This window comes from Trachurus japonicus, chromosome 12 (assembly GCF_045865225.1).
Source record: "Trachurus japonicus isolate A0001 chromosome 12, Traja_1.0".
NCBI classification, from domain to species: Eukaryota; Metazoa; Chordata; class Actinopteri; order Carangiformes; family Carangidae; genus Trachurus; species Trachurus japonicus.
The window spans coordinates 29,041,480-29,063,884 of NC_140918.1; the positions used below are offsets into that span (position 1 = coordinate 29,041,480).

At 42.6% G+C, this 22,405-nt stretch overlaps 1 long non-coding RNA gene across 1 annotated transcript; it reads right to left on the reverse strand.

Annotated features, from left to right (window-relative positions):
- Positions 1–3,135: 3,135 nt before the first annotated feature.
- LOC146977750 (uncharacterized) lies at positions 3,136–5,169 on the reverse strand. The gene is made up of 3 exons (XR_015037216.1): positions 5,078–5,169; positions 4,233–4,348; positions 3,136–3,235 (listed from the first exon to the last, which is right to left on the reverse strand). It is a non-coding gene; the product is annotated as an uncharacterized LOC146977750 (long non-coding RNA).
- Positions 5,170–22,405: the final 17,236 nt, after the last annotated feature.

A 22,405-nucleotide genomic window follows, 5' to 3' on the forward strand; every position in this document is an offset into this window, starting at 1 on the left:
CATGCGTTGAGTGCCAAAAACGAAATTTTTCGTTTTTTGCTTTTTTTTTAAATTATGAAAATAGACACTTTAATACACATTATATGTAAATTTGGGGACTCTACGACGAGGAGAACTGAAATAGATGACGATCAAAGTCACATGACAGCTCATGATCTGGAAGTTTTTATCATAACTCAGCTTCTGCAAACGGAGTTCTGCATGCAGATGCAGTGCAGCTGCTCCGCTGCTGCTCCGCTCTCACCCGCGAGGCTGCAGCAGCTGGGAGCTGAACCAGGAAGCTCTCAGCCCACTGTCCCGCCCGGTCTTCATCTGGAGCAACACCGTGTCCTCCCCAAAGTCCTCCCGCGGTAAAATCTGATGGTCTCTGGACCAAAGCAGACCGGCACCACCGACCCGTACCACAGACGGACCGCGACCACCGGCGGGACCGGTGTTCGCGAGCCGCTGTGGCCGGCAGAGCCTCACGTTCCGCGGCGAGAGGCTGTGACACGGCACGGTGCGTCTGTGTTATTGCTGTTTAGTGGCGCCCCCCCCGCCCCCGATGGTGGTTTTGTGAATAGAACAACAATTGTTGTGTATATTTATCTTATACGAGCCCTTTGATCCAGAAATGCGAGTGTCTGAAGAGCGACAGACACAAACAGCGCACCTTTCATAAAAGACGCTCTATCTCCTTTTCTAGAAAAAAAGGAGGGATTTTGGTGAAACCCAGCCATGTTTAGCTTGACTTTTCTCAGGAACGGAGGCACGTAGAAACAAACGGTTTGTGGCCATTTGAAGGATAAAGTTAAACCTTTCAAATGAGCTACAGTATGTGTTGGTGGCAATAATATAGAATACACTATGGCTCTAAAATAAAAAGTCAAATATGGTCTAATTTGCCGGTACACTTGACTAAAACTTTGGAAAGGAGCGCGGCACTCAATGAGTTAAATATGAAGCTTTATCCATATAAACTAGAGCAACATCAACTGTCATTTTAAATTGTGTTTTATATTGTTATATATTTCACTGATCGCAATTATAACGCGAGTGTGTGTTTTATTGGAAGCGAGGCTGGATAGGAGGTTTTTTAGGTGCTGAAGCTACAAGCAAATCTCATAAACTAAGAACTTTTTAAATGTGAAAACAGCGGAGACTTATTCAAGATTTGCGTTTGGGCAACACTGAAATATAACAGGCGACACGTCGGAATTAATTTATTCACGGCCACATTTAGTGAAATTATTAACTTTACCGATTATCCATCTGTCCTGCTGCGAGCGAACAACTTCTATCAGTGGTGACTGAGTGTATATAAAAGTAAAATATAGACTATAGTCTAATATTTAATGAGCTCCTGACGCTCAGCTCAACGGGTGAGGAGAACAACTCTCGGCGGAGACGCACAGAGAGGGACCAGGTTATGAGCTAAGCATAAGTTACCATGGTGATCTAGCCTCGTTAAAAGACAGCCACCTTCGCAGTACAGGAGAGGCTGGCTTTACACTCAACATACCTCGCTAACCCACTAAACTGGCTTCGCAGTACAGGCCTCAGGTATTTTTGAAACCGTGAACATATGTTCCCGGTTGTATGTCCTGTCCACACGCAACCGCGCTTTTGGAAACCTGAAACCGTGTTTTTTTGAAACCAGAGTCCAGGGTGGGGTTTTGGGCCGGGGTTGGTTTCACCGGGTGCGTGTGGACACTGCAACCGTGATTGTTTTTCTCGTTTACGTCATAGCTGCACACGTGCTGATGTAAACACTGCCAGCCCCAGAGGTTGTTTGCAGCGGTTTGCAGAAGTTGACGTGAGCTTGCAAAAATGGAGGTGACAAAATGGATTTTTATCACTTTTTTTTTTACATCATCTAAATGCTATTTGTATAGTTTTTCGATGAGAAAAATATAAGGAAACGGTCGTCAGGGCGATCCTCTTGTCAGCTCCAAACTCACCCTCAATCACAAACCACAGCTGGTTTTCCACACAGCATCATTTACAGTAACAAGTGACGCTACAGATCAGCGGGGGCCGCTGCCGGTGTGTTTTTAAAATTACAGAACTACTACAGTAGCCCCATGAGGGTCAGTGTTAGAAGTCTCCCTATCTTAACACCACAACAGAGGCCTAAAAAGTGATCTCACTTCAAAATATTTTCTTCATCATGCAGCAGCTCAGAAAGTGCATTATTGTTGTTGTAAATACTTTAGTTTGGATGCAGAGAAGTGTTGTCCTGTAGGTTAACAATCACTTATAGAAGGGTCCATACGGAGGGCCCCAGTAAGGACATGAACTGAAACTTGGTGTGTGTGTGTGTGGAAGAGAAAAGTTGGAAAACCCTTTTGAAGGAAGAGTATCTATCAGGGCCCCATTAAGACATGACCTGAACCTTGTGTGTGTGAAACCAGTTAGCTAAATGGAGATCAAATAGAAACTAGTGTGTCAAGTTATCAGTGCACTTTATAAAGAACTCAATCACATTCATTCTTTCCATTACCTTTGGAGCATCACATTCAGCAGCAGCAGCATCATCTTCACCATAAACCTTGGAGGACAGATCAACAGGAGGCACAGCCATCTCTTCTTCTGCTGCTGGAGCCTGCTTGGATGTCACCTGGTGTTTAGACATAAAAGAAGAAGACAGTCAGCACTGACAGGAATCATGAGTCTGGAAATACTTACAGGTCACAAAGGTATTATGATCCAGGGCCCCACAAGGGTCAGTGTTAGAAGTCTCCCTATCTTAACACCACAACAGAGGCCTAAAAAGTGATCTCACTTCAAAATATTTTCTTCATCATGCAGCAGCTCAGAAAGTGCATTATTGTTGTTGTAAATACTTTAGTTTGGATGCAGAGAAGTGTTGTCCTGTAGGTTAACAATCACTTATAGAAGGGTCCATACGGAGGGCCCCAGTAAGGACATGAACTTGAAACTTGGTGTGTGTGTGTGTGGAAGAGAAAAGTTGGAAAACCCTTTTGAAGGAAGAGTATCTATCAGGGCCCCATTAAGACATGACCTGAACCTTGTGTGTGTGAAACCAGTTAGCTAAATGGAGATCAAATAGAAACTAGTGTGTCAAGTTATCAGTGCACTTTATAAAGAACTCAATCACATTCATTCTTTCCATTACCTTTGGAGCATCACATTCAGCAGCAGCAGCATCATCTTCACCATAAACCTTGGAGGACAGATCAACAGGAGGCACAGCCATCTCTTCTTCTGCTGCTGGAGCCTGCTTGGATGTCACCTGGTGTTTAGACATAAAAGAAGAAGACAGTCAGCTTGTGTAACTACTTCTATGCATTAATTTAAAATGTTACTGTTGAATATGCAAAACAGTTTCACATTTTCTTTACAGTCTTCTATTGGCCCAGCACTTACCTTAAAGCAGATATCAGTGGAATGTTTTTGTTAATATAAGTCCTAAATAGTCCTATTTTCCGTCAGCAATCACTTACATGAAGTATTTCAGCCTAAACACGAGTCTCTCCGTCACTCTGCTCTGCTGTAACCCGAGGAGAAAATTTTCCTTGTGGGATACAAGTGTTATCCAATGAGGGGAGAGAACGGCATGAAGGGCTGTGTGTGTGTCTTTTTACAGTCTATGGTGTGCAGCCAAGGGATGCGCGTGAATGTGGTGACGTAGCACGAGGACCAATTGATGCCTGACAAGGGCGGGGGCTGCTAACTCATGGTGCGTTCAAGGAAACTCGTACTTTGTGTTTTTCCGACCTGTGAAGTCATACCAGTTCGATCTGGTACGAGTTCACGGGTCGGAAGTTACGAGTGGCCGTTATAGGGAACTTTCACAGACAACAGGACGGTAAAAACACGAGCTACGGGTTACCTGGAACGCTACCAAGTCGTAGTTGTGACTTGAAGCTGTAACTTACGGTTTCAAAAGCCTGCCTTGAACGCAGCATTAGCCGAAACGGCCGTGCCGATGATATCTGCTTTAATAGTACTTGAATGTGCTGGACACTTTACATACAGCAGAAATAAAATAAATAACTTTACATTTGTATATTTGATTATACCAGTGTGTACCTGAAACTTCTCTTATGGAAATCAGGCTCATTTATACACACCTACTATATACCTAAACACATTGGATTTAAACAAGACAGACGAATGAAGCCACTTATTTCTATAAGATATCTTCTGAATGAAGAATGTTAATAATGAATAGTATCTAAAAATGTGCTGCTGTAATTTGCAGCTACTGAAAGCACTAGAGATCATACCTTTGATATTATTGATAAATCTCACTGCAAACCATGGCTTGTCTCCAGCTGACAGAATATATGAGATTGCATCTTCAACAGGCTTTATCCAGGCCTTCCTTTTGGATGTCATTGCTCTGTGAAAATATTTTTATAACATTAAACAGCTGTGCAGCATGAGAAAACAGACTGCTCATTCATTCATTCTGTAATTTAAAAAATATCATAATCAGCTGAACTGTAGCTTAGCAAGTTATTATTTATTTTCTCAATTATGAGAATATGGCATGTGCTACGAATATAGCTGTTTTGGATTCATGCTTCAATTATTGTGACTCACACAGATCATTAACCCCTGACTAATAACATCGGTTAGCTTAACTATTTCTCAACACGACTGCATTTGAGGGGGTGGCCGGGACCCCACAACGCTTAACTGATCTAGCCATGCCTACCGCAACTCTCTCCCTGACCAGGCCTGAGCCCCGGGCCACAGTGAGCGTACCTGGCCCAGAGCGATAGGCCTGAGACCCAGAGCATAGTTAGCTTAGCCTGGGCCTAGGACCACAGGTAACGTTAGCTTTACTGACCGGGCCGTGCCTACCGCGAGGCATATAACGTAACCGAACAATTACGTTTGTTTTACAATGATTATGTGACATTTTTGACTACTATAACATGACGTTGCGTGTGCTCGTATACCCCCATAAAGCCTGCGTTCAACACTGTTAGCACTTAGCTGTAAGTCACCCGGATGTTCGCCCTTAGCAAAACAGTTTCTACCGTACTTCGTATCGTAGCTTCCATAAAATAAGTACGAGACGAGCATTTCCGTTGAAAGCGGCAACAACACATTTATCAAATACCTTATCAGACGTTGAAACTCCTCACTTCAGAGCTCCGCCGTCTCATGAATATTCGCCAGGTTAATTAGCCATGTGTTCCACCGGATTGCGTCATCGGACGGATGATACTTCCGCTTAAAGAGCCCGGTGATGAAAAAAAAAAAAAGAGCCCGGTGATGCGAGGCTACTTCCCAGGCCCGTAGCCAGCCTTGTGGAGGGGGGGCTCCCCCCGCCCCCCCCCCCCCCAAAAAAAAGTAAATAAATAATAATAATAAAGGCACACACTTCTTTTTTTCCCCATTATAACTTCACTTTGACATCACGTGTTTCTCTTCCTCCACTATCCTTTACTGTTGCTCTCATTTACAACAAAATTTTCACCATGTAATTCATTTTTTCTATATATATATATATATATATAAAAAAGGCTTAGCTTTTTCATAACAATAATCATAATAATGTTTAATGTAGTAAAATGTATCTCTCTCTCTCTCTCTCTCTCTCATACTCACACACACACACACACAGACACACACACATAGGTACCTGCAAACTGGAAATGATGATAAACTGGAAATGATGATAAAGTAAACCCCAGAAAGTTTTTATGATTTTAAGAGGTAAATGAAGCATTCTGGTGTACTCTGAGAAGAATATAATGGGAAGACAACATTCGCTTCAGATAAAAAAATAAAAAAAAAACACATTTGGTAGGCTACTGACTGAGGTTTCTATCTTTGTAATGGCAAGAATGGCTGGACTGTATGACACTGGTCTAGTGGGGAGCTGTGGCTGGTGAGAAAAAACAAAACTTTTTTTTTTTTCAACCTTTTGACCTGGACCAGCCTTTCAAGGCTCCGTTTCCTCTGCTTCTGCCCTGTTCTCATCTGTATGATGGCTGTAGCTACTGTCAGATATTAATAAATGAAAGGAGGCTCCCATTCCCATTTGGAGGTTGCAGGTATAACACACGCACACATGCACATGCACACACAGTAACGCACGCACGCACACACCTGTTGCTGTCTCCCTCTCCTCTGCTCTCTGGACTGGGCTGCCTGGCTGTTCTTTTGGGCTACCAAGTGTGCATGGGCCTTTTGGACTTAGATTTGAGTTCTCACGGACCGGACGCGTCAGTTCAGTCCGAAAATATGTAGAAATTAATTCGGTCAGGTCGCGCTCCTACTCGGCTTCTCTCTCTCTCTCTCTTTTCTTTTGGCCGGGTTCGGACCAACTTAATTCAGGGTCCGGGTTTCAACACCCGCGGGTCAGACCGGGTTCGGCTTTTAACTTTCAGGCCCGTTCAGGTTGATGCCAGGTGCAGGACTTTAGAGCAGCATGTCAGTGCTGCTGACGCACCGCACCGCAGGTTGCAGAGCGTCAACTCGCGCGGCGCCCTACTGCGCTATGATTGGCTAGAACTCACAGGCTTTGGGCTGTTTGCTTCAGCAGCAGTCCAGTTAACACGGGGACACGCATCCCACACCAATCAGAGAGTTATTAGGCTGTCTTTACACTGCACGGTTCAAGTGGCCCAATTCCGATTTTTTTCTCTCAAGTGGCTCAGATCGGATCTGTAACATGAATGTGTAAACGGGACAAATGCGCATGGAATCGGATATTGTCAGATCAGATTCAGGCCCCCGTTATATGTGGAAATAAATCAGATACAAATCGGATCTCTGCCAATGCGTCTGCAGTCTAAACAGACAGATCGGATCTTCCCTGGCAATGCGTGTCATACGTCATCAATGATAATATTAATTCACGTGCTCACGCGTCTCGCTGAACCTCTGTAGTCCGTGATTGACACGTGGGGCTGACCTGGACTACCGTGGCCAGCTGTGGCCAGCTGTAATCACTGTCACAGGCGTTACAGTGTTTAATAAACTCGCCGTCCCTGTAAATGAGGGAAACCTCAATGACCAACGAGTTAAAATAAAGGTTTAAATAAATAAAAGAATAATTTTTGTGGTGTCCGCGCGTCTGTTTTTTTCCCCCTCACTAGTTCTTGTTTTCATATAGCCACTACAGCAACATTCATTTCTATGCGGATCGATACGAGGGCAAGCGAGGGAGCGCGAGATAAACACCAGATTTCACGTTTTCCTACCGGCAAAAACTGAACGGAGCCGATAAGAAATCAAGAGAGGAAAAACAAACATTGTATACAAATGTGTGAGGCTGTCCCCGTCCTCACGACGTGAGCGACGGAGGATCAAACGGTGGCACAACTGTCACCGTCACCTTCGCTGTCTCATCTCACAGCAGCTCTGCTCCACGCAGCCACTTCACTAACGTTATTTTGTAACGTTCACTTTGTAAGTGACGTGTTGGATATAAACTCTGAACACCAGACTCACCTTTGTTTAAAAATATTCTTATATTATTACGTGACAATTTCCTGAAATCACTAGTTTATTTCCAGCGGGTCGTTTCATGCAAGCACAGCAGGTGTAAATGCAGATTATCAGATCTGGGTCACTTCTGATAGAACATGTAAATAGACCGTCAAAAAAATCGGATATAGGCAACAAATCGGAATTGGGCATCAAGACCTGCAGTGTAAAGACAGCCTTAGAGAGCCTAATACACGACAAGCACCACATTTGTGGCAGCGGTGGGGTGGTGGTGGTGGGGGTGTGTGTGTGGGGGGGTTCGAACGAACCCTCCGATCCCCCTTGGCTACGGGCCAGCTTCCGCTAAAAGCGCTAGCTCTACAAAGTTAATGGTTAGCAGCTAATTAGCCTAAGATAACAGAAACGATCTTTTATATTGTTATCTGGGGAACAATGCTTTCTACCTACAGCTATTTCAGCATCAAATGGCACAGTTTGTATTAATACTAATGTTGTAAGTTTGTTTCTTGTAGTCCCACAAAACTTTTTATAGACAAAAAATCTTAATTAAAAATAAAATAAAACTGAAAATAAACATACCTTAATAATTTGAGGTTCAGTTGTTACAGCATCGGTCTTTTTTTTTTATTTTAGATTTTTATTTTATTTATTTAAACAAATGCATTTACAAATTAGTCAGGCAAATATTATATCTGTCCAAAATTAAACAAGAGCAGACATCATGTTTCAGAGATAATTATTAAGAATAACATCACATATCAAATATAGAAGGGAAGAGAAAATGTAAATAAAAACATACATTAAATCATCAAGGATTAAAACAATTGATACGCTACATTAGTCAGATCATTTCATTTTTTATTTTTCATTTTACAGCATCGGTATGTGTTATCATTACAGTATTAGCTCTCAAACAAATCCCGTAAAATCCCGCGAGACTATGACGCTTAATGGTCTTGAACATTAGCTAATATTGGCTAATATCACACACACTTCCGGAGTGGGGCCCAGCAAAATGACACACACTTCCGGAAGTGTGTGTGTGGCTGCAGTTGCATCCCCCAAGCTCCAGGGGGCCAGTGAGCACACACACTTCACACACACGTTTCCACTTTTTGTCACCTTGTGGGCCAAGTGAGAAAAAAGCATGAGGAGCATCAGGGAAGGCTCCTGAGCCACGTTAAAGCACTAAACGGTGTGGGGCCCAGCAAAATGGCCCCACGAGAATTCATGGCCCCATACTGTTGGTGGGCTACAGGTGGTATGGCCCCACCAAGTAATAAATGCGAGAGCACACACACACACACACACACACACACACACACACACACACACACACACACACACACAGACACACATACATAGGGACAGAGAGCTTCTGCTACATGACAAATGAGCCTGATTAAAATGGTAAAACACAATAACACAGTGTCAAGTTAGAAATCAGCGTTTCTCCGACAGACACCTCAGGAGGGGAAGAGGAGCCGGATGGAGATTCGTTAATGTCCAGCTCAGAGAAAACCCTGTTAATTGTCATCTCTTGTCATCTCCCAGCTCACAGAGTAACCAAGCGTGCTCCAGACTCACCAGAGAAACTGTACCTGCAGCAGTGGAATTGTAGACATTAGTGGTGGATGTGTGTACTCCAGGCAGGCGGGCAATCAAAGAATGACAGACTACAACTACAATCTACTTTAGCAATGTGTCATTGACTGATGATACACACAAACACAAGACCTAGACCTATTTTTCTTTCAAGATGGTCTCCATGTCAGATTCAACGATCACTGTGGCGTACATTCTTGCCGTGTCTTGGTCGGGAGACTGGCAGCACTACAAGTATCACCCCGACCAATCATCGTTCACGACCGATCACGACTCTGTACGAATTCATAGGCCGTCGGGGAGGCGTCACAACAAACTGTGTCAATCATGGATACGGTAGCGCTGCGTGTGATAGCGGTCTTTTGCTCAGACACGAAAAATAAACGGAAGATAAAATGATTGAGGAGCCGTTCCTGGGTCTAACGAACATGTTACTGTTATTTGTGTGGATTATTCTGATATAGGCTTTTTTTTCTCGAGTTAGCTCTCTTCAAAAACTTAGCTTGGAGTTTGTTGAATGTTCTTAGATAAACACTATTAGCTACATGAGTGTAATTTCATCCACTCATGTGGACATATGTGAGTGAATGGATTAATGTATGTTTGAGGTTATGTGATGCTGATATGAATGTATATTTATGATTACAGTTAGAGTAGCGGTGTGGATGCATGTGAATGACGTTCACATCAGCTTGCTGCATGTGCAGGATTGTCCAGTGTGGTCTGTTTACTCCACCAGTCTTTTAACTTGATGTTCTTTTTGCACTGTATGTGTTTTTTATGTATGCAACATGTTCCCTGTCTCCGTGACAAATTTCTCCCTGGTGGAGACCAATAAACTAACCTAACCTAACCTAACCATCCGTATAATTTGATGTTATACATCCATTCATTCTGTTTGTATGCAGTTTTACAAAAAGACTTCCATAAAAATGCCTTACACTGGATTCCCATCTTTGATGTTTTTTTTGTTTTTTTTTAATTGATAGTACAGTGGAGAGAGAGAGACAGGAAATGGGGAAGCAGAGAGGGGGAATGACATGCAGGAAAGGGCTGCCCGATTTGGGATTCGAACCGGGGCCACCTGCAGTGAGGACTGTAGCCTCAAAATGGGATTGCAGCTCTACCAAGTGAGCTAAACGCCGCCCCATCTTCGATGTTTTTATTGGAAAATTGTTTACCTCACTGTCTACACCACTCTCTCATTTCAACACATGCTCAGGGCAGAAGAGGGCACCACGCTGGAAATGTGTCGGCCATGACGAAATCATGTCAAAATCGGTCTGAAATCGTGCAGTCTGAACCTGGCTTAACACACCAAACAGGCAGCAGGCGGAGGGTTAGTGAAGGCACCATGGGAGAGGAATTAGCAACATTGATGAGACCGGTGTCTGCTGGGATGCTGCCTCTCTCTGTGCTGCTCCTGGAGACTTTTCTGTTCCCTTGGGTAATTCCTGTGCAGCCAGGTAGTCAGCTACAGTAACCCCGTGAGAATAGGTGTCACACAGAGCAGGTTCATTCCACATGTCCGGAAGGTCGTACAGTAATCTGCCTCCCCCTCTGTCTCCCTGACCCCTCAGCACCTCTCTCCAGGGGGCAGTGTGGCCCAACACCTCCCTCAGCTCAGACTAGAAAAGCTTGACTGGTGAACAAATGGGGGACTGACTACCTCTCCTCTCTCCCTCTCTCTGCACTGCAACAGTCTGGTTTGTCTGGAAAGCAGGGAGGGTGATGTAGAGTCATGGCTCTGGCTTGAAGACGAGCAAATACTGGATCAGGAATGTTCTACAGGCTCCTGGTTCAGCATTCAGGCAGCAACAGACAAGTTCAGAAGTGGAAACCACAGGACTTTAATCAGCAGCTTCACCAATTTGTTGAGCAACGTTTAGAGCAGGAACGAAGTTGATGGGGTCAACTGAGGTGGATTAGTGGATGTGCCAAGAGTGAGAAATGGTCATTTCCTGGTATCTGAAATGGCAGCACCATAGAGAAAAGCTTTTGACAGCTTTTCATCTCAAAGGTCTGAACATGAACATGAGGTTCAGCAAACATGAAGTTGATTGGACAAAGTCCCTAGGAGGATTCATACAAATATCATATGTTGAAATGGCCAAAAAAAACCCCGCCAAAATTGGCCACTCAAATCAAAATGGCCGACTTCTTTGTTTGTTAGAGACCATATTGCCAGATACTTTTAATACATGTTGCTATGCTCTATATCATGAGTTCCCAACCTTTTATCACCACAGACTGGTCACCGGTGGACAATTCTGTTTACATTACACATAGGCTATAATATAAAAACGATTCTAGACGGTCACATGGTTTTCTGTTATGCTTTTAATCCAAAAAACACATCTTTCCTGCTGATGTGTTGTTTTTTTTACTCTTTTATGCTTTTGTGTCACCCTTTAAGTTTGTTTAGTGTTCGGTTCTGTCCTGTCTTGTCTCTTGTTTATTTCCCTTTTTATTTTGGTGAGCTGTGTCATCCCCCTCTTCTTGTTGAGTTTCCTGTCTGTGATTACCTTGATGTTTCAATCTCACCTGTGTGTCATTGCCTCCCCACCCCTTGTGTTCTTAAGCTGTGCTCTCCCACTCGTCTTTGCCAGATCGTCTTGTGTGTTTCAGTGAGCGTTTCCAGCCTTTCTTTGTGTATTCTCTGAGATTTTGACCCAGTTTCAGATTGAAAACAAGTTTAGCCTAGTGATTTTGATACCTCTGCCTGCTATTGGACTGCTCTTCTGGTTTCGACTCTGGTAATAAACTGACTTGCCTCCTGCCACTCATTCGTCTGGGCCTCTGCTTTGTGGGTCCTCCTGCTCTGATCGTCACATTGTGGACCTTCCTGTCAACTATGCAGTGCTGAAAGGAGGGGGGAAGAGGCACAAAAGTTCCAAAATAAAACAACTGGAAGTGTAAATTAGACAAAACAAACAATATATTTTTTAATTCTCTCTCTGCGGCCCGGTATCAAATGATCCACGGCCCCCTACCGGTCCCTGGCCCAGTGGTTGGGAACCCCTGCTGTATATCACTACGGATTTTCATCCGCCTACTGTAATGGAAATTTTTATGTTTATGACCCTTGATTTAACTTTGAAGATGTATGCTCATGAACCTTAGGTGAACTTTGAAGATAGCGCAAGTTGCACTTGTCTGCTGTGCATGCAGGTGTCCGACTTGGTTCCTGTTATTTTATGATGATTATGCTTAAGCAAGCAGTTGTCTCCATATCCAAAACCACAGTGAGATGTCAACGAAATGTCAACATGCCTAAGTGTGAAAAAACCACAACAAACCTTAAGTTACAGACAACCACTAGCTTCCTGCCTTTACGAGTTAACCTTATAATAGTCCAGTGACATGTCATGAGCGCTAAGTGCAAACTTGTACTATGCAAACTTATTCTGCAAGAATGCAATAATGTTATTGGACAATGTATGATGCCGCCTCCAAGGAGGAGCACATGGCTCCTTCCTGCTCTTGTGCCTATGTAACCTGACATTACCAATTTTCAGTGTGTATGACAGTCCACCTCTTGCAAGATAAAATAAAGTACTTAAAGTGAAACCTCAATTTGCTGGACTAATGAATTTCTCTCTCACAAGTTAAAGGAAATTTCCACAACACTACTCCAAATAAAACCCTATGGGGAGGGGGTTTTGGAAATTTCAAGGGGCACTATTGAGGCATTTTGCCCCACCCATGTGTGAGACCCCTATCAGCTGGGAATAGCTGTTATTCCTCACATGGAAAGAGTCTGGTTCTCTCACTGATGGAACCCAGCATTGTGATTATGGCAAAGGGAAATCTCTTGCAGACCTCCAGCTGGTTGGGAGAGCTGTTGCTCACGGTGGTAAATGATGTTGCCCGTGGGACCTGAGCTGGCTGAGTCTTTATTGATTGTACTATCATGACTCAGGATTGGGAGGACTGAAATGCACCACTCAGCAACAACAATAACAGTTCAAACAGTCACTGTTATTCAGGCTGGGCAGACAATAGCAGGCAGGAGGCATTAGTGAAGTCAGGGTGTGGGACAGAGCTCTGAAACATGGAAAACCAGACCATAGGCACACAGAGCTGGGTTTTTATAAGAACACCCCCATCTGTTGTCAACAATAACATCGTAAAAGATCTTCATCTACTGGCACATCCAAAAGGCCGATGTGGCAGCAGGTTTTCATTTCCCAACCAAGCAGCAGCAGCACACCAGACCTGACTCATTTAATCAACAAAGACCTGCAACCACACAGCCCTTTGTGGAATAGTTTGGACATGCCTGCTCTTCACAACCCGGACAAATACACACTGGAGTGCTATCTATGTAGGATCTCACAGTAAACAAAGGTTGCAATGCTTTTTATGTCGCAGGGTGATGATTGGGAAGCCAAAACTCAATTTTCTCCTGTGCCACCTGAGTTTTTCCAAATCAACACTTTAGCCAGAAAAAAGTGTTAGCAGTGACCTAAAACCGAGTTTTCATGTGGATGAAAGGTGAAAATACATGAGTTACAGTTTTTTCAGATAACCTGCCAGATGTGTACATGGGCCCAGATAAAAAGGTAGAAGCAGCAGGTAATACATGGAAGCCATGGAAGCCATGGAACTTTAACTCCATTGAACAAGAATTGTACAACTGTTACTTCTAACTGTGCTACTTTTGAATGAGCATGAAGAGTTTACCAGCACTGGGACCTTTAATTAGGATAAATGTATTACTGGCATAAACTGGCATCACATTAATGGCTGTGGTCTCTCTTTGACTGTAGCAAGCTGATGAAACATTTACAGAAACAATGATAATTTGGACTAAATTATGTTTGGTCAACACATAAATGAAGAAATAAACCACACAACCACAACTATGCTGACCAACAACACTGACATCATGACCTTTAGTTTAAAGGAGACATATTCTGCCCCTTTTCCATAAATTCAAATAGTTCCCAGGTGTCTTAAAGACATGTCTGTGACATGCTTAAGTCAAAATCCCCCAAGGATCAAACATCACAGCTCTTTTCATCCTCTCTAAAGGACTGGTTTCAGTGTCTGTCCCTTTAAATTCATGAGCCACTGCTAGTTCTGCCCCACCAAGTGGTGTTATTTTGCAAATACATCATTGCATGTCAACTGAGGGAACAGCTTTTAAAACCATGGATTTCAACCTATGAGCCGTTAAATTACGGATTTTTTTGTGTGTCAATTCTCACATTTTGGGGGCCAGAAGGCAAGACAAACACCCAAATATATGTTAAAGAGCCTTCAAAAAGTGATATTTCCATAATATGTCCCCTCTAATGAAAGTACAGCAACACTCAATGATATTTTAGAGAATAGTATTTGTTTCATCAGCAGTTTGCTGTTTCATCACAAAAAGCCAGTTCCATAGAGAAACAGTGTGGAGGAGCCTGAGTGGTCAGAGCACTGACCTCCACAGTACAACGCCCAACCAGCCAACAACATCAGAGCTGCTCCTCACTAATGCTTTGAATAGGAAGGAATCCCTGCAGGGGGGGTTCTTCATATTAAAACCTTTCACAAGCATCACATTTGGCTTTAAATTTGCTCATGTAGTGTTTCAGTGATTTCCTATTTAATTAGTAAATAACCACAGGGCAGTTAACTGTGTTACAATGGTCTGATATGCACGTTCCCTCATCCTGCCTCTGTACAGGAGTCTCATTTATTTTCCTCTTTCCATTTCTTCACACTGTCTCTCTCTCTTTCTCTCTCACTCTGTATGTGTGTGTGTGTGTATGTGTGTGTGTCTGAAGCTGTTTCCCAGTCTCTCCACGTGCGTCTCATCCGCAGCAGCCGGCTGTTCGATGAGAACATTCAGCTAAATGTCTGATCGATAGGCGCTGGCAGAGCTCCCTGCCGCTGCCACCAGAATACTGAGGGGAAGACAGAGGGGGAGGGGAGGGAATGGGAGGGGAGGGGAGGGGAGGGGGGGTTGGGCTCCTGAGCCTGTGACACACTATGAGTGAGTGGATATATTTGTTTATATTGGGATCTGTAGCCGGTGACTCCACGTTACACATGCTAAATCAGTCTGATATATATTAGAACATCACCTTCACCTTTCCATCCTCATGATCCGTCTGAGATCTGAGTGTTTTATGTTGCTGCCGTGTGATAACAGAGACGACTTGTTTATTTACATTCACTGCTTTGGCTTTTTCTCCACATCCAGCCCCCCCCCCCTGCGCGTCTCCTCTCAACGTCCACGCCGATATAAAATATGACCTCCTCCACGTCTCGTCCGCGCAAGGTGTTCTTCTTAATAACAGCAACAAACCACCTGCACACACTCTCCTGAAGGACTTTGTTCCTTTGTCTCTGAGGAATTACTACTGTCTGTTTCCTCCTCTTTCACTCTGCCAATGAGAAAAAAAGAAAAAAAAACAATTTCAAGGAACAGAAGAACTCCTGCAGACATCCCACAGATGTATTTTCACCATCAGCCTGCTCCACAGTGTGTGGATGGTTCTCCAGCTACTTTGGATTATGCATCCGGACCACACTGGAAAAAAATGAAATAGAACATTTCTCCTTGTAGGTTTGTGTCTCACCACATTAAATTCAACAAATTCAACAAATCCTCATTTTTTCATTAGCTACATATGCTCTTCAACAAGGCCTGTTTTTACCCTATATGTTATAATATAATATTGGTAAAATAAAACGAAAACCTTGTTCAATGAAATATGTTGCAAATTTTGCAATACTTACATTTTGCTGTTGCTCTATCCAAGGATATCTTCTCTGCTCAGCAGCAACAAGTCTGTGGACTCCAGGGTACAGGACATATTTTGTTGAATTTTGAAATGAAAAGAAGTAAATCAAACCTCTGCAGCAAATCCTGCAGAGTCTGTTTACCCGTCTACTTCTCCTTGGAGCTTTATTGACTGGTTGGAACCTGCAGGACAGTCAAGTAAATTTCATGTGAACTGATACTGTTGCCGAAAATCTGAAAATATTGGCCGCGTTTGTTTTTCTATACAACTATAGATGCAGAAGTCTCGGTGGATGTCTGCTACTGGACATGTAAATCCTCTGGGACCGATGGGGGCAGTGTGAGGAGTCAGACAACAAACAGACGTCAGATCTATTCTCAGAGTTTGGGCTGAGTGAGTTCCAGTTTACTTCCTATGAACAACATGCTGATGTCCTCAAATGTTACTTGTTGCAGCAACATTCACAACAATGGCTCCATGAACTGTGGAAGTCAGGACGAGATCTGTTAAGCAGGAGGAACCAGACTCCCATATGACTGTGCAGGAGCTGCAGGAAGGTTTAACTGACCCAGGAGCAGCGGTGAACCATCAGCGTGCAGCAGTGACTCAGAGGCAGGGTATGGGCAGATACTGTTGGAGTCATCACAAGGAAACACTGACGTCAAACCCTAAGACGGCTTTTGTTTAATGTGCTGAGGGAGTGAGGGATCTGACTCACTTCTTCTCACTTTGCAACAGTCAGTAGACTACTGTATGTCATTTGCTCCACCACTCCCCAGTACTTTGAATATGATTCTAAAAAATAAGATAAAAACGATTAATGAATAAATAAAATAGTTAGACAACATTCAATAAACAAAAAATAAATAACTAAAAATTGGGTAACACTTTATTTGACACCTAGCTCTATAACCCATTATAACCATACTTACAGAGGTATAATGCAGTTATAGCACTGTATAACTATAGTTATAAACACTCATAAATGATCGTAATGCTTTATAACAATAATCATAACACACTATAAAGCATTTTATCATGACTTATACAAAGAGTCAATTATCATAAGGCTTTATGACAATAAGCATAACACATCACAGAGCATTTTATAATGGCTTATGAGGTCAAGTATTATAATAGAGTTATAATGCTCTAATATTGTTATAAAGCCTTATGATAATTAATGAGTGTATATATTTATAATTATGTGGGCATTGTCAGCGAGTTACTAAAAATTATAACGTATTATAATACCTGACCTTATAAGTCATGATAAAATGCTTTATAGTGTGTTATGATTATTGTTATAAAGCATTATGATCATGATTTATGAGTCTTTATAACTATAGTTATACAGTGCTATAACTGCATTATAACTCATTATAAGTATGGTTATACTGTGTTATAGAGATAGGCATTAAATAAAAATTGCACCAAGAGCTACTGTTAAAGCAGCCTGATGGCCTGTGGATAGAAACTATCCTTGAGGTGACTGGTGTGTGTCTTGATGCTTCTCAGACGCTTGTCTGAAGGGAGGTATAGGCAAACAGGCTGTGTGCTGGGTGGTAAGAGTCCTTTGGGTTTATGGAGCCTTGTTCTTGCAGTGGGTGGTGTAGATATCTGTTACCTCTGGCAGTGGTGAACCAATGATTTTTGAAGCAGTTTTTACTGTCCTATGGTTTTTACTGTCTTTTTGATGAGCTTATGGTCCTGAGCTGTGATAATGACTTTTTAGTCACAAAGCACGGCCACCTTAAATCACTCTAACACACACACTTGCTTTGCTCTGCTCATTGCAGTTGCAGATCATTGTTGTTTACAGCGTGCAGCAGCTTCATTGTGTGCTGGCAAGTTCTGGTTCCTGACATCCATCACGACCAAATGTGTGCGATTGAGTAAGAAGCATCCAATAGTTTTAAACTACAACAGAGTATCCACCTACCAGGAAATAAACATTTCCCAATGGAGAGTGGTCAGTCTCTTTGCACAAAGGTTAGGACCAGGCTACAGTGAAGATACCCCACATTTGTTGTCAAAATTGCATTAAACAGCATTCACTGCCTGGAATCAGCACACAAATAGCACACGTCCAGTAATTTACATCTTCAGTCTTAAGAGCACAGTAACAAGGTTTATACATTTTAGCTTTCATATTGATTTAAACTGCACTCATCAATATTTTCCACATAAGCAGGGGAATAAGAGTCTAAAGAGTGTCTAGACTCTAGGTTTTACAGAATAAGGCCACAAGATCATATTATTATGCTGGACCTCAGTATTATTATGCAGCTCTACTGCTGAGTGTGGGAGTAATAACACCTCTCCACTTTTTTGACATTATTAGTATTTTGACATCATTCTGCTGCTACCACCTTAGAATGGCCTTGTGTCAAAGTCTTAGTTTTAATACAGTGCATATTTCACTTGGAGATTATGTATTAATGCATATTCCTGTATACATCTGTTGGTAATTACATTAAAGATAAACAAACTTCAGGGTGGGGAAGTCTTAGATTGGGCTCCATGACTTATCTTGGCCTCTTAGCATGTTCATCAGGCCCTCAGCCTAACAACATGTGGGACACAAACATTTCAGAACACCCTGCCTTTGCCAAAGTGACATTAAACGTAAGCAGTTGGAAACCAGTGAATGACCTTAAATGGTAAGTGAGTGGTACCCAGGGTAAAAAGAATAAATTAAGCTTTGGATCAGTAAATAAACACAACAACATATGACATTCATAGAAAGCAGACATATTTCTGGAATGGAGGGGAGAACAGTTTTCCTGCTGTAATGAAAGTCTCTGGTGCATTATTAGGATTGTATAATACTTGACTGAAAAGGGGCACGTGAGAAAGACAAACAGAACCAACACCTGAAGCCCATGGAGCTGGTTTGGAATGAACAGCACAGAAGGTGAAAGTATAGATTTTTTCTTTTTTTTTAAGTGATGTACATTTGTTGAAACTTTAACAGCAGAGCAACTTTATGAACAATATTTGATTTCCATTGTAGAAGGAAGATGAGGATGAGTTGAGCCGCTGGATGAGTAAAACAAACATTGAACTGAAGATTTGAGTTTTAGGATTTGATTTGAGAAACACAGAAACTCTGAGTTCCTGAATTTAAGAGCTGGAACAATGTAAGTCCTCGAAAACCTTTTCTTTGTCATGTTGATATAAAAAGCAAAGGGAAATTGTATACCATTATGTTTTCTTTATGTTTCCTGTAACATTTTCTGTGTTTCATAGAATGAACAAGCAGCTGATGTCCAACAACATTTTCCTTAAAGCTTCAGTTGGTAACAATTATTCAGTCATATTTGCTGGAACTGTCACTATATTCTGATGGTCAGACATTAAATGAGTAATTTAGGACAAAATCCAACTCCTCTGGCTCCACCTACAGCCTGTAATCGTATTTGCCAAAATCCACCGCGCCCGACGATTCTCCACCAGTCAGGTAGAGGGAGCAGGAGGAGCAGCCAATCGCCGCTCCTACACGTCGTGCTATGGATACGGTACATCTTTTTTTTTTCTCTGTGGGTGCGTTTATGGCTACTTTGTGTGTGTCTGTGTGTGTGTGGGGCGCTTGGCAGAGGTTCATAAAGGGACCTGACGGAGTATTGTCTTGAAATTTCCGACCAAGTCGCGGAGTTTACTTTCACTTTCGTCAACTTACCAACTGGAGCTTTAAGTGATCAGTACAAACTTTGCTACTTTTTTTCCTTGCGTTGTTCACATTCCAGCTGCCCTCCACCCCCCAACCCCTCCATGCTGAGCAGCATTGATTAAAGCCTCCATCCTCTCCTCCCTCTCTGTTTGCCGTCTCTCCGCTGCTCTTTGTTTTGCAGATACGATCCGACTTTCAGCCGACGGACACAAACAGCAGCTTGTTCAGTCCATTTTGCTGCTGTTTGGACTGCAGCTACATTACAGCCTTATCAGGGGAGTCGCTGGCACACCACCACTGCTAATAAACTGATAACACCTGTGAGTATTGATTCTGGCCTCAAACAGGCCAATTTTATCCAACAGGCTGGCTAACATTGATAATTAGTACCGTGGACTTGTTTCAAGCTTTGCAAGGGTTTTACATGTTTGGTGCTTCATGAACTCTGTATTCTTCTGATGATCGCTTTCCAAATCATCCGTTAGGTGTAAGATTGATTTCCAATGGCTCCCATCCATTTCAATGAAAATCAGTCAGAGACATTCCAATGCAGCCAGGAGCTGGGTATCCATCATCCTATTTTTATGTGCATTATTGATTTGTGCAAAGAAAAAACCTGAATGGAAACAGACAAAAGAAAATCCCAAAATATCACAAAAAGTCTTCATCCTTGGAGGAGGTGGAAAAGTTGGCATATGGACTAAGAGTAAAAGTGAAAAAAAAATGCAATGGAGACAAATTGGAGCGTCAGTGTCCTTCGTTGGCATGAATTTACTGTACTTCTAATAGTTGTGTACCAGTTATGGATGGTAACTCATAAATTTGCACTTTCTCTTAACAAATTTCTAAAAAAATGTGGTAAAATTTCCTGATACATTTTAAAGGAGAAATATTCTGCCCCCTCTCCACAAATTCAAATACTTCCCAGGTGTCTTAAAGACATGTCTGTGACATGCTTTGGTCAAAATACCCCAAGGATCAAACATCACAGCTCTTTTCATCCTCTCTAAACAGCCCTGTTCACAACGGCTGGTTTCAGTGCCTGTCCCTTTAAATGCTAATGAACCACTGCTTGCCCCGCCCCTTCTACTGGTACCAGGTAGGGGTGGGGTTATGCAAATTTGAAAACTAGTTGCATCACTGGAAGACAACTGAGGGAACAGCTCATACAGCCACATGGATTTCAACCTAGGGAGTCTGAAAATGACTGATTTTCTTGTCACTTCTCACATTTTGGCGACTGGAAGGCAAGACAAACACCCAAATATATGTTAAAGAGCCTTCAAAAAGTGATATTTCCACAATAGGCCCCCTTTAATGGAAACAAAACCAGTGATTACAGATTTTTTTTATTTTATGAGAGAGAGATTCTTTTCTAGCTGCAGGTGTAGAAACTTCTAGGAAATATTTTTTCATGTCCAAATACTTTCGTGTCGATTTCTATGTTATGCATACAGTAAATGCACTTGATGCAGTGACAGCCTTGTTGCCTTGGACCCAGCTGTGTCTAGAGACTGTTGCGACTCTGACCCTCATGTGTGTACTCAGCAACACTGGGACAGCTGTTTGCTGAAACCAGTCAGCAGTTTGTTTTTTTTAGTTTGGCTTGGTATCTTACTGTAGTCCAGCTCTGTATGACGGCATGCCTCATCCAACACTGACGGAAGAGGAAATAATCGATAGGTTATTGAGAGCAGTGAATGGCTTGTACCTTGAAAGGTAAAAAGTTTTTCCATTTTCTCCCAAGACTCTACATTGGAAACAAGCAGAGAAGTCATAACCCAGAATTTCCTCCGGAGCAGCCAGATTGCCGGACATTAAAGCTTTTACGAGAGCTCTTTCCCTGCTGACATCCTGTGTCTGTGGCAGAAAAGGCCCTGCATCAGTGTGTTTGGAGAGGAGAAGAACTCTGCAGATCAGTTTATTTTTCCCCAACTTTGCCCAGTGTGTGTCTGTGTGTGTCAGTGAGTTAAAACTGGCCTACTCTAAAGGGATAGTTCAACATTTTTGAAAATTCACCTATTGCCATAATCCCTATAGAAGTTGGTTCATTATATAATTATCGGTGCATGTTGTTTTGAAACGCGCGGGGAAGTGACGTGAGCTGCTCAGTAAACACAACTGAGCTAACGGTACATGGTTGTGTGTCCCTCAAAACTCATCAGACATACAGTCAAACAACTCAAAAACACTTTCATGGAGAAGTTGTGACCTGCACATTCGCCACACTATGAAATAATGATGTATAATTATGAAACATTATGACACATGAAGCAAACACTCAGAACTACTTGCACTTTTGAAATCACTCCGCCCAGCAGCCGTGTGTGGAATGTAGTTCCGGCTACGCATTTACCTCGAAAACAACTCTGTCTTGTACTGTTACGTTATTATCTCATAGCGTGGTGAATGTGAAGGTCACAACTTGTCCACGAGAGCGTTTTGGAGTTGTTGGATTGTGTATTTGAGGAGTTTGATGAGGGACAGGGGACCTGTACCATTCACCTCCATTGTCTTAGCTGAGCAGCTCACATCTCTGCCCCACCGATCTAAAAATAGCTTGCACCAACAATTAAAGCAGAAGTAAGCGAAATATTTGTGTTAATATAAGTCGGCAATCACTTACATAGAGTGTTTGGTCTGAAACACGGGTCTGTAGGTCACTCTGCTCTGCTGTAAGCCGAGGAGAAAACTTCTTGTATACTTCCTTGTATCCTACAAGCTTTATCCAATGAGGAGAGAGAACGGCATGAAGGGCTGTGTGTGCAGCCAAGGGATGCGCATGAATGTGGTGACGTAGGGACGAGGACCAATAGATCCATGACGAGGGCGGGGACTGCTAACTAACGAAGAAAACAACCGGATCGCTTACTTCTGCTTTAAAGGTAATGAACCTACTTCCATGACTATAGGGATAGGTGAATTTTCAAAAATGTTGAACTATGCCTTTAAGCTACCGTAGCTCAGGCCC